Source organism: Thalassophryne amazonica, chromosome 5 (assembly GCF_902500255.1).
Source record: "Thalassophryne amazonica chromosome 5, fThaAma1.1, whole genome shotgun sequence".
NCBI lineage: Eukaryota > Metazoa > Chordata > Actinopteri > Batrachoidiformes > Batrachoididae > Thalassophryne > Thalassophryne amazonica.
The window spans coordinates 35,893,025-35,906,551 of NC_047107.1; positions in this window are offsets into that span (position 1 = coordinate 35,893,025).

The window sequence follows — 13,527 nt, forward strand, 5'->3', positions numbered from 1 at the left end:
GATATCGCCTTAAGATAGAGGTACAATTCTCTGCTATATTATATTGCCTTTCTTGTTGAGCATTGCAGGACAGCTGTCTACTCAAAGATAAGTACTCACCTTCCTGCAGTATTGTGACGTGAGGTGGAGACGGCTTCTCCCCTCTCTGTGTTACTGGGTGCAGCCGCATCCACACCTGTGTGTTTGTTCTCTTGCCAGCAGTACCGGATCCGACGAGCGGAGGCAGTGGCCACCTGGGAATTCGGGACTTGGCGGTTCCAGTACTTCCAGGGTTCGGTGGCAGAGGAAATCTGGGTGGTTCCGGTTCGACTTGGACGGACGTCTCCTACCTTCGAGCCTGCCCACACGACACCAGTGGAATTCGGCTTAACCCCAAATTGTCAATTGTTGTATTGGTTGTGCACGTTCCACAACAGTAAAACCTTGTTATTTACCTTCTCCATTGTCCGTTCATTTGCGCCCCCTGTTGTGGGTCCGTGTTCCTACACTTTCACAACATCACTATTAGGAACCCTACTCCTACCCCCAACCCTAACCTTAATCATAACCTAACCCTACTCCTTCCCTCCACCCTAACCATAACCTCCCCTGACCCTCCCCCCCCCTTCACTTTTAATTTTGTACAGCCACCACGGAATGATTTAGAATGAATTCGTACTGCCATAACGAAAATGAGGCGCTTTTTGTCACAATATCACAAACCAATAGATTAATGTATATTTTGCGCTGCTGAATCACGACTTGCTGTGAGATCAGGTTGCTATAGTAGCAGCAGAGCTGGAAGCTGATGGGGGTTTATCATCAATTTCTGTGATGGAAGTCACTGAAGTAGTCAAATAACTCCGCAGTGGCAAGGCCCTAGGGGTTGATGAGCTCTGTCCAGAAATGCTAAAGGCTCTGGGTGTGGAGGGACTGTCTTAGTTGAGACATCTCTTCAACACTGCATTTAGGTCTGGAACAGTGCTTAAGGAGTGGCTAACTGGGGTGGCGGTCCCCATATTTAAAAAAGGGGACCAGAGAGTGTGTGTCAATTACAAGGGCATCACACTACTCAGCCTCCCTGGTAAAGTCTACTCCAAGGTGCTGGAGGGTTCAGCTGATAGTCAAACCTCTGACTGAAGAGGAACAATGAGGTTTCCATCCTGGTAATGGAACAACCAACCAGCTTTTCATTCTCACAAGGATCCTGGAGGGGGCCTGGGAGTATTCCATCCAGTCTACATGTGTTTTGTGGACTTGGAGTAGCCGCATGATCGGGTACCCCACGAGATAGTGTGGGAGGTGCTGCGGGAGTATAGAGTGAGGGGGTGCCCTCTCAGGGGTATCTAACCTCTGTACTCACAAAGCGAGAGCTGTGTTCAGGTGCTCGGCAGTAAGTCGGACTTGTTTCCGGTGGGGATTGGCCTCTATCAGGGCAGTGCCTTGTTACCAATTCTGTTTGTGATATTCATAGACAGGATATCGAGGTGTTACAGGCACATCCATCTGGGAGGAGACCCTGGGGAAGACCCAGGACTAGGTAGAGAGATTATATCTCTAAACTGGCCTGGGAACACCTAGAGATGCCCCAGTCAGAGGTGGTCAATGTGACCCGGGAAAGGGAAGTCTGGGGTCACCTTCTGGAGTTGTTGCTCCCACGACCCGATACCGGATATGCGGTTGAAGATGAGTGGAGATGAGATGAGAGATGCGTAGAACTATACATTTTTGTTCATTGAAACCAAGCAACCAATCAGCAGACCATGTGATAAGATTATTTATGTCTTTTTGGAGTTCCTTCCCATTGATAAGAGAAAGTATGGGATGATACACCTTGGTATCATCGGCAAAGATTTTACAGCTAGATTCAAGTCATTAATAAATAAAAACAAAATCAGCCCAATAACAGACCCCTGGGGGATGCACTGATAACTTGCATCCAAGTGGACCTCACTTCATTCATGCAGACTCGTTGCTGTCTTTCCACCAAAGATTTCCACCAATATCATACTTCCGTAATTTATATATTAGTCTGGAGTATGGCACAGAATCAAACACTTTTTTAAAATCAAGATACAGGATGCCAAAGGGCAGGCCATCATCATACAATTTAGTCCACTCCTCCAAAGTAACAAGCAAGTTCGTGAGACAAGATCTGCCCCTTAGGAAACCATGTTGTTCATTCGGTAGTATTTTTTCAAGGAAAATCACAAGCTTGTCCATGGGTTTTTCACATAATTTACATACCTGTAAGGTCAGTCTCACTGGCCTGTAGTCACCTGTGTGAATTACACCATTTTTTCCAGTTTAAAACTAATCACTGTAAATAACCCTGCAGGATCTTCGCTTTTAGACTACTTTTATATGTATATATGGTAATAGATGGATTCACAAGATGTACATTATCATTCCAAGACTTAACGCCATGATATCTGATGTGATGCTGATAGCAAGTCGTTCTATGCAAAGGTAAATGCAAATGTGCAGCCTGCCTGGTCAGATAATTATGAATTTGATGGTTGTGCACAAAACAATATTTAATGAAGGAAGGCCACTTAATATCATATAGAGCTCTGAAAACAAATGTACAAGTCAAGAAAATATGTATATGGAAAATATTTAAGAGGTGCAATTTAAAAAACAGAGGTGCACTTGGAGCACAAGGTTTCGAACGAGTAGCTATTTGAACTAATTTTTTTTGTAGAATAAATATTTTGTTTATTTAGGTTGCAAAGGTACTTCCCCATACAATATTACAATAACTCAAATATGGATAAACTAAACTATAATATAATGTTAAGAGACATTTGTCATGTATTAAATATCTTACTTTGCTTATGATTCCTATAGACTTGGTTATTTTTTTTACAAACATGATAAATATGTTCTCTCCAAGACAGTTTCTCATCTATCCACATGCCCAAAAAACATATAGATGAGACCCTTGATATTATTTCATTATCAATGCAAATTTTCATTACACCATAATTGCATTTTTTATTGCCAGCAAATAACATAAAATATGACTTTTTTATATTTAAGGATAATCTATTGGCTTTGAACCAGGTTGAATAATTACAAAGATCATCATTTAAAGTACTAACCAAACTACCAATATCTTTGCTGGAAATAAAAAGAGTAGTATCATCAGCGAACAACAAAGGGAATGTAGTAGTAGAAACAGATGCAAAATCATTAACATATATTATGAACAAAATGGTCCCAAAATTGAACCTTGAGGTACTCCACACTTTATACAGTTGATATCCGAGTCCAGGTGTAGAGAAACATACTGTTTTCTTTCAGATAAATAATTACTAAGCCATGTGTGTACAGTTGCCTTAAATCCATATTTGTATAACTTGGAAAGAAAAAATTCATGATTTACCGTATCAAATGCTTTTGAAAGATCTAAAAACAGACCAATACCAAACTCATTATTTTCCAAAGCTAAATGAATTCTATCCGATAATTCGATCAAAGCCATATAAGTTGAATGATTTTTCCGAAAACCATATTGCTAATTATATAAAATTGAGTTCTTATGCAAATGATTATTATAATAATAATAATCTCTTATAAACAAGTTTCTCCAAGATCTTTGAAAAACATGGCAAGACTGAGATAGGGCGATAATTTGAAAAAGATGCAGAGTCACCTTTTTTAAACAGAGGTATGATTTTAGCGATCTTTAAATCAGAAGGTACTATGCCTGTTTTCAAAGACAAAGAAAAAAATGTGTAAGTGGTTCAGAAATTTCACATATAACATTTAACAACAGATGTACTTATTCCATTATAGCCAGCTACAGATGAATGCAGACCAGCAATGATTTCACAAACCTCATTGGAATTTGTGGGTTCAAATTCAACCATAGAAGGAAATGAACCTTTATGTAATCAACAGGATTTATATTTGTAGAGTCAATTTTCTTTGCAAGAGAAGCAACAACATTTGAAAAGAAATTATTGAACTTGCAAGCGATAACAAAAGGATCAGAAAAACTTCTAGATCCATCTGAAAAAGTTGACGGATATTTTGATAAAGATGTTTTCTTTTTAAGTAATTCATTGATTATTTTCCAGGTCCCTTTAATATTGTTTATTGATTTTTGAAAAATTGTCACCGAAGTATTTCTTCTTTGCAGCCCTAACAAGAGTAGTGTATTTGTTTTTATAGATTGTATAAGTTGATGAATTTAAAGGTGAAGGAGATGATAAATATTTTTTATACAACTTATTTTTTCTGAATAAGGATTTTTGTAGCCCCTTAGAAAACCATGGGTTTTGCTTTCTGGACATATCACCAGATAATTTAATGATTGGAAATTATTTTTTGTATGCTTCATTAAACATTTGCATAAAGACCTAAATTGGGATCTGTTTCCATATATATTTTTTCAAAGGATATGTTCTCAATTAGTCTCTTAAATTTCATTTTATTAGTAGTATGGACATTTCTATAGTAAGTAGTAGACTTCTTATTTGGCATATAACAATTTTCTAATTCCACAATTTGAAATATTGGAAAATGATCTGAAATATCCGTAAACAATATCCCAGATTTCATTGCATAATTTAAGTTATTAAATAAAATATTATCTATTAATGTAGCAGAATATTCTGTAACTCTTGTCGGTTTGGTAATTGAGGGAAAAAAGTAATTTGCATGAAGATTATTTAAGAAATCATTCATTGCACAATGAGTTTCCCTACTGAACAAATTTATATTAAAGTCACCAAGAATTTGACAGATTTTATCCTCTCTGTTAATGAATTCCAGAATGTTTGAAAAACACTGGTTGAAATTTACATCATCTGTATTTGGTGGCCTATAAATACAACCAATGATAAGATTTGTTGTTCTACTATCAGACAATATTTTTATGAAAATTGATTCTAAATCAGATTCACTTGAGTTCATAAGATCAGATCGCACATTAAAATCCAGATTTTTATGTACAAATATTGAAACTTCTCCTCCAGACCTTTGTCCCTTACCAAAAAGTAGTACATACAAGTATGTTTCAAGTATACTTCCAGTTTACTTTTTATATACTTATCAGTACTATTTTTTGGTAAGGGGTCTAACAAAGTGAGTAGAGTTATAAAGTGGCAATTCATACAAGCCAGTGTCTTTGCACTGCTCAGTCAGCCATATTTCTCTAAGGGCGATTATAGAAAACTCATGATTCAAAGAGGATATAAAATGTGTCAAATTCTCATAATTTTTAGGAAGACTATGAATATTTAAATGTAAGACTGAAAATGTTTTATAAGTATTAGGATAAGATTGTAGATGTCTGAATTTGAGTTTGTCATAATAATCACATAAATTAGAGTTATTTGCATTAGAAAAATAATTCATCAAACTATTTTCTTAATTCTGTCAGAAAAAAGTGCACAATTAGGATGAAATACAGTTTTACAAAAAGAACAACCAATAAGCTGCAAACCTAATTGCTTCTGACATTTTGTGCATTTGTTATCACTATTCATGGAGTTGCTGGACAATGAATTCCAAAATCATGTAGAACTACTAAAAAGGAAAAAAACAAAAAACAAACAGAAATAAAATAAATAAAAAATAATGCATGTCAAACCTTTGTTGGCTGTGTTGGTCGGTGGGTGATAAGTTTGTCAAATCTTAAATATGCAATATCACCTCGTCTTGCCTCTTTCATTGCTGGAATCAGCTCTTTGCGTTTTTGTCTCACAGATTCAGAGAAGTCTTCATTAATATAAATGCTTGATCCCTTTAGAAGCTTTGCCTTTTCCAACATAGCCATACGATCCTTATGCCTCAAAAATTTTACAATTGGTTTATCACCTTGGCCATATTTATTGCCACTACGATGCACACGCTCCATTTCAATATGCCTTGAGACTAGTTTGAGTTTTTCAGAGATGATCTTCCTTGTCTTGTCCTCAGAGTCGGACCATTTCTCATGGTCAGACTCCTGAATTCCATCAAACACCAAATTATTCCGCCGAGACTGGTTCTCCAGGTAATCAAATTTGCTAACTACATTGTTGTATGTGGAATCAAAAAGAGACGTTTTTTCTTATTTCTTTACACTTACGTGACAGATCATCAGAAATTAATTTGACATCATCAACCTTCTTCTGAGTATATTGAAGGCTTACTTTAAGGTCACACAGATCTTTAATGACACCATCTAACCTTTTGTTGAAGGAGTCCATTATTATCTGACTAAAACCTTTATAGGTACCTTCCTGTTGTTGCAGTAGCTCCTTAAATGAGGCCATTTGTTGATCCAAAAGATCCCAAACTTGAGCGGAGCTCATAAAATCCTTCTCAAGTTTTGCACTCTTAGGTGGCATTTTTGAAGACGTACTTGCAGGTCACTGATTAGCGATGTCAGATGGCTTTCACCGTAGCCTGGACCAGGCCTGTTGGTAGCTGACTCAGGTAGCTGTCTCACCGCTGTAGCCTGCGCCAGGTGAGGTGGTAGCTGGCTCACCACTCTAGCCTGCACCGGGCCTGGTCGTAGCTGGCTCGCCGCTGTAGCCTGCGCCGGGCGGTAGCTGGCTCGCCGCTGTAGCCTGAGCTGGGCCGGGTGGTAGCTGGCTCCCACAGTAGCCTGGGCCGGGCCTGGTGGTAGCTGGATTGCCGCTGTAGCCTGCGCCGGGCCTGGTGGTAGCTGGCTCCCACAGTAGCCTGGGCCGGGCCTGGTGGAAGCTGGCTCACCGCAGTAGCCTGGGCCGGGCCTGGAGGTTGAAGACTCCTGCTGAGGCCTTTATTATCAACAATCTTTTCACACAGCTGGAATGGAGTGCCTAAAGGGGCGCAGACATCTGGAGTGTCAGTAACTGTGCTGCTCACCAGGCTCTAGATAACACTGATCAACATTTTTCACTTTTTTTTTTTTGTTTGTTTGTTTTTTACCCCCTTTGGACTTAACAACTAATCAAGAAAATAATGGATCGATTAATTGATTTAGAAACTATCCATTAGTGTTATGATGTGGGGTTGTGGGTAATTTGTGAGCTTTATTTTATAGTTAATTCTTGTGTGGCATTTTTCTGTGCATTTTTGGTTGGTGTCTTTTGTTGGCAGTCTTTTGTCCCTCTGTGTGTCCTGGTGTGGGTGTGTCAAGGTTTCCTTTTGCCTGGTCACGCCTTCTTCCTGATCATTTTCCCTCACCTGTGTCTGATTATCCCTGATTACTCATTATAGAACATGCAGGAAAGCTCCATAAGGCCACAAAACAGTCTAGACTAATCAAGAAATAAGCATGTTTTAGCTTATCTGTAAACAGATGAATCATTCTATAGGCTGTTCCACAACACCTCACCACTGAGCCTGAAAGTGTCCCCTGAAGGCTGATGATCTAGAGTGACATCTTCTTGGGCTTTGGTCTCCGGTTGGAACGGCATAGGTTGTGTGGCCCGTAGTCTGGTGCTGGAATCTTAAACCTCGGTGTTGGTGGAGCTTGCTCAAGCAGGTGTACCCCCATCTCCATTGGATGATCTGGAGGTGGAATCACAATCTCCGCTTCTGTGTTGATGCTTCTGTCAGCAGAGACGTCCTCTGGTGGGTTGACATCATCCTCACTGATGTATCTGGGATGTAGCTGCTCCCAGTGACGTCTCCAGGTGGGTCCTTGAGGAATGACGTTCACATTGACTGATATGGTATCCAGTCATTTTGTGATGATGGCAGGAACCCATCTCAGCTGTTGCTCACGATGAGGTCCAAAGTACTCCGCACTGACTGGGTCACCAACTTGGTAGTTTCGAGTGAGCTTGTCCACGGATATGGGTAATTCCTGCACCTGTAATTTGGTCGCATGCTGTATCTGTTTTCCTTGAGCGATGTGCGCAGGTGATGGCAGCAAAGTGTCGATCCATGCTCTGAGTTGGCGACCGTTGAGTTCACTTGGCGAGTATCCACAGGATGTCGGCGTATGGCAGTACTGTAATTTCAATTTCAATTTATTTTCATTTATATAGCGCCAAATCACAACAGAGTTGCCTCAAAGCGCTTCACACAGGTAAGGTCTAACCTTACCAACCCCCAGAGCAACAGTGGTAAGGAAAAACTCCCTCTGAGGATGAAACTTCAAGCAGACCAGACTCAAAGGGGTGACCCTCTGCTTGGGCCATGCTACAAACATAAATTACAGAACAATTCACAGAACAATTCACGGACAAATATATAAGAAATGCTATTGGCGCACAGGACAGGAGGATCGCCAACAGGAATACAACTCCCATCTCTGGATAGAGCTGCACCTTAAACAGAAAGAAAAAGCAGAATCAGGCATCAGAAAGGCAAAAAAATACTGTATAATTTTCCAGCATTAAACAACAAGAAGAACAGAGAAATACTAAGGTGATCGCCGGCCACTGGCCTTACAACTTCACTAAAAGACCAAGAATTTAGGTAATGTTGAGGCCGCGGCCTGCTCCAATTACTAATAAATGAATTAAAAGAGTAAAAAGCGTAAAACAAAACTGTACCAGTATGCTAGCCATATGAAAGGGAAAATAAATGCGTCTTAAGTCTGGACTTGAAAGTCTCCACAGAATCTGACTGTTTTATTGACGCAGGGAGATCATTCCACAGAACAGGGGCACGATAAGAGAAATCTCTGTGACCCACAGACTTCTTATTCACCTTAGGGACACAAAGTAGTCCTGCACCCTGAGAACGTAAAGCCCAGGGCCGGTACGTAAGGTTTAATTAGGTCAGCTAGGTAGGGAGGTGCCAGTCCATGAATAATTTTATAGGTTAGTAGCAGAACCTTAAAATCTGATCTCACTCGGACAGGAAGCCAGTGAAGGGATGCCAAAATGGGTGTAATGTGGTCGAACTTTCTGCTTCGTGTCAAAAGTCTGGCTGCAGCATTTTGAACCAATTGGAGACCCCTAATGCTAGACTGCGGTAAACCAGAAAATAGAACATCGCAGTAGTCCAATCTAGAAGAGATAAATGCATGGATCAGGGTCTCAGCATCAGCCATAGACAGGATGGGAGGAATCTTCGCTATATTTCGCAGGTGGAAGAAAGCAGTCCTAGTAATATTTCTAATGTGGAGGCCAAAGGACAACGAAGGATCAAAAATTACCCCAAGGTTCCTCACTTTGTCAGTGTGATGTATGACACACGAGCCAAGGCTGAGCGTTAACTGGTTAAATTGATGCCGATGTCTCACTGGACCAAGAACCATCATTTCAGTCTTATCAGAGTTTAAAAGTAGGAAGCTTCTGGACATCCAACTTCTCACTGCTGCAAGGCAATCTTCTAAGGATTTTATGTGAACGAGATTACCAGCAGTTATCGGCATGTATAACTGAGTATCATCTGCATAGCAGTGAAAGGTAATCCCAAAAAGCTGCAATATGTGCCCAAGGGGTGCTATATAAAGTGAGAAAAGTAGGGGGCCTAAGACAGACCCCTGTGGAACCCCAAATTTCATGTCACTAAGGTTAGAGGTAGTGTTACTGTACAAAACACAGTGAGAACGACTGGTCAAGTATGACATCAGTCATGCAAGGGCACTCCCAGTAATCCCAAAATGATTTTCCAGCCTATCACGTAGAATATGATGATCCACTATATCAAATGCAGCACTGAGATCTAACAGCAACAGAACCATAGTGGTGTCGGAATCCATTGTAAGCAGAAGATCATTCACCACTTTAGTGAGAGCCGTCTCTGTGGAATGATATTTTCTAAAAGCAGACTGCAGTGGCTCAAAGAGATTATTTTCAGTAAGATAGTCTACGAGCTGCCGTGAAACCACTTTTTCCAGAATTTTAGAGAAAATTATAGATTTGATATCGGCCGATAGTTTGTCAATACACTAGGGTCAAGATTGGGTTTCTTAAGTAATGGTTTAATCACTGCAGATTTGAAACATTTAGGAACAGATCCTGAAGTTAAAGAAAGATTAATCATTTCCAGCAGTCAGCCCAAGAGTGGGCCACAGGTCCTTAAACAGTTTTGTTGGTATAGGATCAAATAAACAGGTTGTGCTTTTTGTTGACATTACGAGTTTTGTCAGCATGCCTAGTGAGATACTGTCAAATTCTGTAAATCTAGGTAATACCTCAGTAGTTTCGCCCACATCAATAGCAGGGTGTAGTGGCTGGATTAAGGCATGCCGGGATATGTTTAACCTGATGTCTTCTATTTTCTTCCCAAAGTAATCCAGGAAATCTTGTCCTGTAAAAGGAGAGTGAACTACAGGTGGGTGTCCATGCAAAAGTGTTGCCACCGTGTCGAACAAGAACTTTGAGTTATGCTTGTTTTTGTTGATCAAATCAGAGTAGTTGGTCCGCGTTGTAGCCAATAATGCATGCTTATAGTCTAAGATTGCATCACGCCACGCAAGGTGAAATACTTCTAATTTTGAACGATGCCATTTCCGCTCTAGACCTCTTGCTTTTTGCTTGAGGTCACGCAGATAATCATTGAACCAAGGTGACTGTGATTTGGGGGAGCGCGGTTTTAACACAGGTGGTGCAATCATGTCGAGTGTAGTTTTGAGCACTGAGTTTAAACTATCCACAAGTCTGTCTACTGACTAGGTATTTGTCAAATGTGAAGCTAAGACATCAGGCAGTCTAGCTTCGAGTTCAGTCTTAGTTGAGGAGTTGATGCATTGCCGTAGTGATATACAAGGTTGTTGTTCCACTAAACACGCAGCAAAACTGTAAACTTAATAAGAGTGATCAGACACCACTGATGTAAGAGGCATGATGTCAGTATTCGTGACAGCAATACCACGTGCGAGAACCAGATCCAGGGTATTTCCACTAATGTGCGTCGAATCCCGAATGCATTGCCGAAATCCTAATGCATCCACAGTTTCCATAAATGATTTGCAGAGGGGATCAGAAGGCTTATTTATATGAATGTTAAAGTCACCAATGATCAGAATGTTATCTACACTAGTTGACTAGTTAGAGATAAACGTACCAAATTCATCTAAGAATTCAGAATATGGGCCAGGAGGCCTATATACAGTGACAAAGTAATATGACTGATTTTTATTCTTCTGACCTTGGCAATGTGTAATATCCTGAGCAGAGCGGAGAATCAGATGCTCAAACGAGTGATATTTGTAACCCCCAACAGCTAATAAGCTAAACCTAGATTTATAAATAAGAGCAACACCCCCGCCTTGCTTCGCATCACGAGGGACGTGACTAAATGTATATGCTGGTGGGCAGGCCTCATTTAAGGGGAGGACAGCTGTAGGTTTAAGCCAGGTTTCACATAGCCCAATCATATCTAAGTGATGATCAATAATTAGATCATTGATCAACAATGATTTTGAGGACAGTGATCTTATGTTAATGAGAACCAGTCTAAGGACCTCAGTGGGGTTGACAATTGAACTGTTTGGGTTTAGGGGTGGTTCCAGAGTAGCATATATAAGATGCTTAGGAGTAGGTTTAGGTTTAAGACATTCCACACGCGTTGTAGGTAGCAGACACAAAATCTTTGCTATTGCTGGAATAACCACTGGGCCATCCTCAATTTCAACATCATCCAATATAGTAATGGGTATTAAGTTTGGAAAGCATATCCCTCTATGATTTTTATGGACACGACTACGGAAGCAGGCCACAGTCTCAACTTGTTGAAATTCCCTCCCTGGCAAATAAACTGCACTATCACCATAGTGGATTTTCTGCACTAAATTTCCCGCTAAGCTAATGGATTCCACACCCACATTTGTCATAAGCCTTGCAGGGTCTCTAATCACCTGTTCTGTGGCCTGCTGTAGATTCCTAATGTTACCCTCCCTGTAGAGCTCTATGTTCACAGACAAGATGGCAGCACCTTCCCCAGTAGGGTGGAGGCCATCCGGCATCAGCAAGCTACGGCGGCCCCAGAACAAAGGCCAGTTATCAATAAAGCTAAAGCCTTGCTGTCTACAAAACTGCGCCAGCCACCTATTTAACAATGTCAGCCTGCTAAAGGCCTCATCAGTACCCCGGGAGGGGACCAGAGACTATTAATCGATGCTGACACATTTTTCTGGCAAGGTCACAAGTCCTCTCTATGTCCATTTTTGTGACCTCTGAGTGCTTCATCCTGATATCATTGGTGCCAACATGAATAACTATGTGACTTTATCTCATGTCATGTTCCTTCGTATGTCTTCCCTTCTGCAGCGTCATCACCCTAAGATGAGATGCAATGTCGGGAGCTCTGGCCCCAGGAATACATTTAACGTCCGCCGGCGTCTGTAACCTGACTTTGCGGGTGATAGAATCCCTATCACTAAAGTCCAGTGTTTCGGCCTGGAGACAGGAGTGGAAGTCACTTGTGGGCTCAGAGAATTCACATCTGGCAGCTCCAAGGGGGAGAGCCAATTCACAGTTCGCACTGGTGAGTGTGATCGGGGTGCCACAACCGGGCACCAAGCCCTACGGGCTTCCTCCGCCTAGCCACAGTCCGAAAGCCGTCCTCCATAGCCGGCGTTTCTAAGATGATGCTAATGGACTCGCTAGCCGGCCTAACACTAACCTCATCTGGAGTGCCCGTAACATCTAACTCCACTGTACTAAGAAGCTGCTCTAACTTATGGACACAGCTCTCTAAGAGAGCCACCCTATCTTCCAACATCACGCAGGATTTACGGAGGGTGTAAAGTAGAATTAGTAGTGTACTTTGTGCACTAGGAAATTCAAGAATGTAGCCAAGCAAACACGAGCTAACCAATAATGGATAAGCTAACCACTCCTAAGGCTCACACAGACGCAAAAAAATGTATTAAAATTCACAGCAGTTACACTGAAAACTAACAGAAGTATTAAACAGGTAAAAAAAAAAAAGCAGCAGCTATAAAATACACTTAACAGTTAATTAACTAACAGGAGTGTGAAAAAATGAAATGAAAAAATGATGACGGGGGTCCGAAATAGCTAACGCAAGCTAACCGCTAGCAAAAATGCTAGCCGCTCTTAAGATTTTACACAGGAGTAAACTAATTACTTAAAATGGATGTGTTGGCGATTGGGCGCTCGCTCCCGTCAGGGAACCTGTCCCATAGTACTGCTCTAATCTCGACGTCTGATGTATCGCTGGACAGTCCAAGAGATTTCTCTAGATCAAAGTGAACTAGAACTTGGTCCGAAGATAGGACGTCTTTGAGCTCCTGGAATGCTCCTTGTTCTTCTGCAGTCCATTTCCAGGATCCTTTCTTGGTTAAGCGGTTCAGCGGCTCAGCCAGTGTTGAAAGGTTGGGTATGAATTTTCCGTAGAACTGTACTGACCCCAAGAAAGATCTAAGGGTGGAGACATCTGTTGGAGGTGGCATCTTGTGGACGGCATCTACTTTGGGGTCTTTTGAAATCCCATCCGGTGACAAGATATGCCCCAGGTATTCAACACTGGGTTGAGCAAAGGTGCATTTCTCTTGCCAACAGCGTAGACCCCTGTCGTTGAGCCGGGCAAGTAAACCACAAAGGTTGTTGAGATGATCACCCGCGTCTTTTCCACTCACCAGTATGTCATCCAGATAGACCGCAACGCCTGGCAGATCTAGTGTGAGTTTCTCCATGA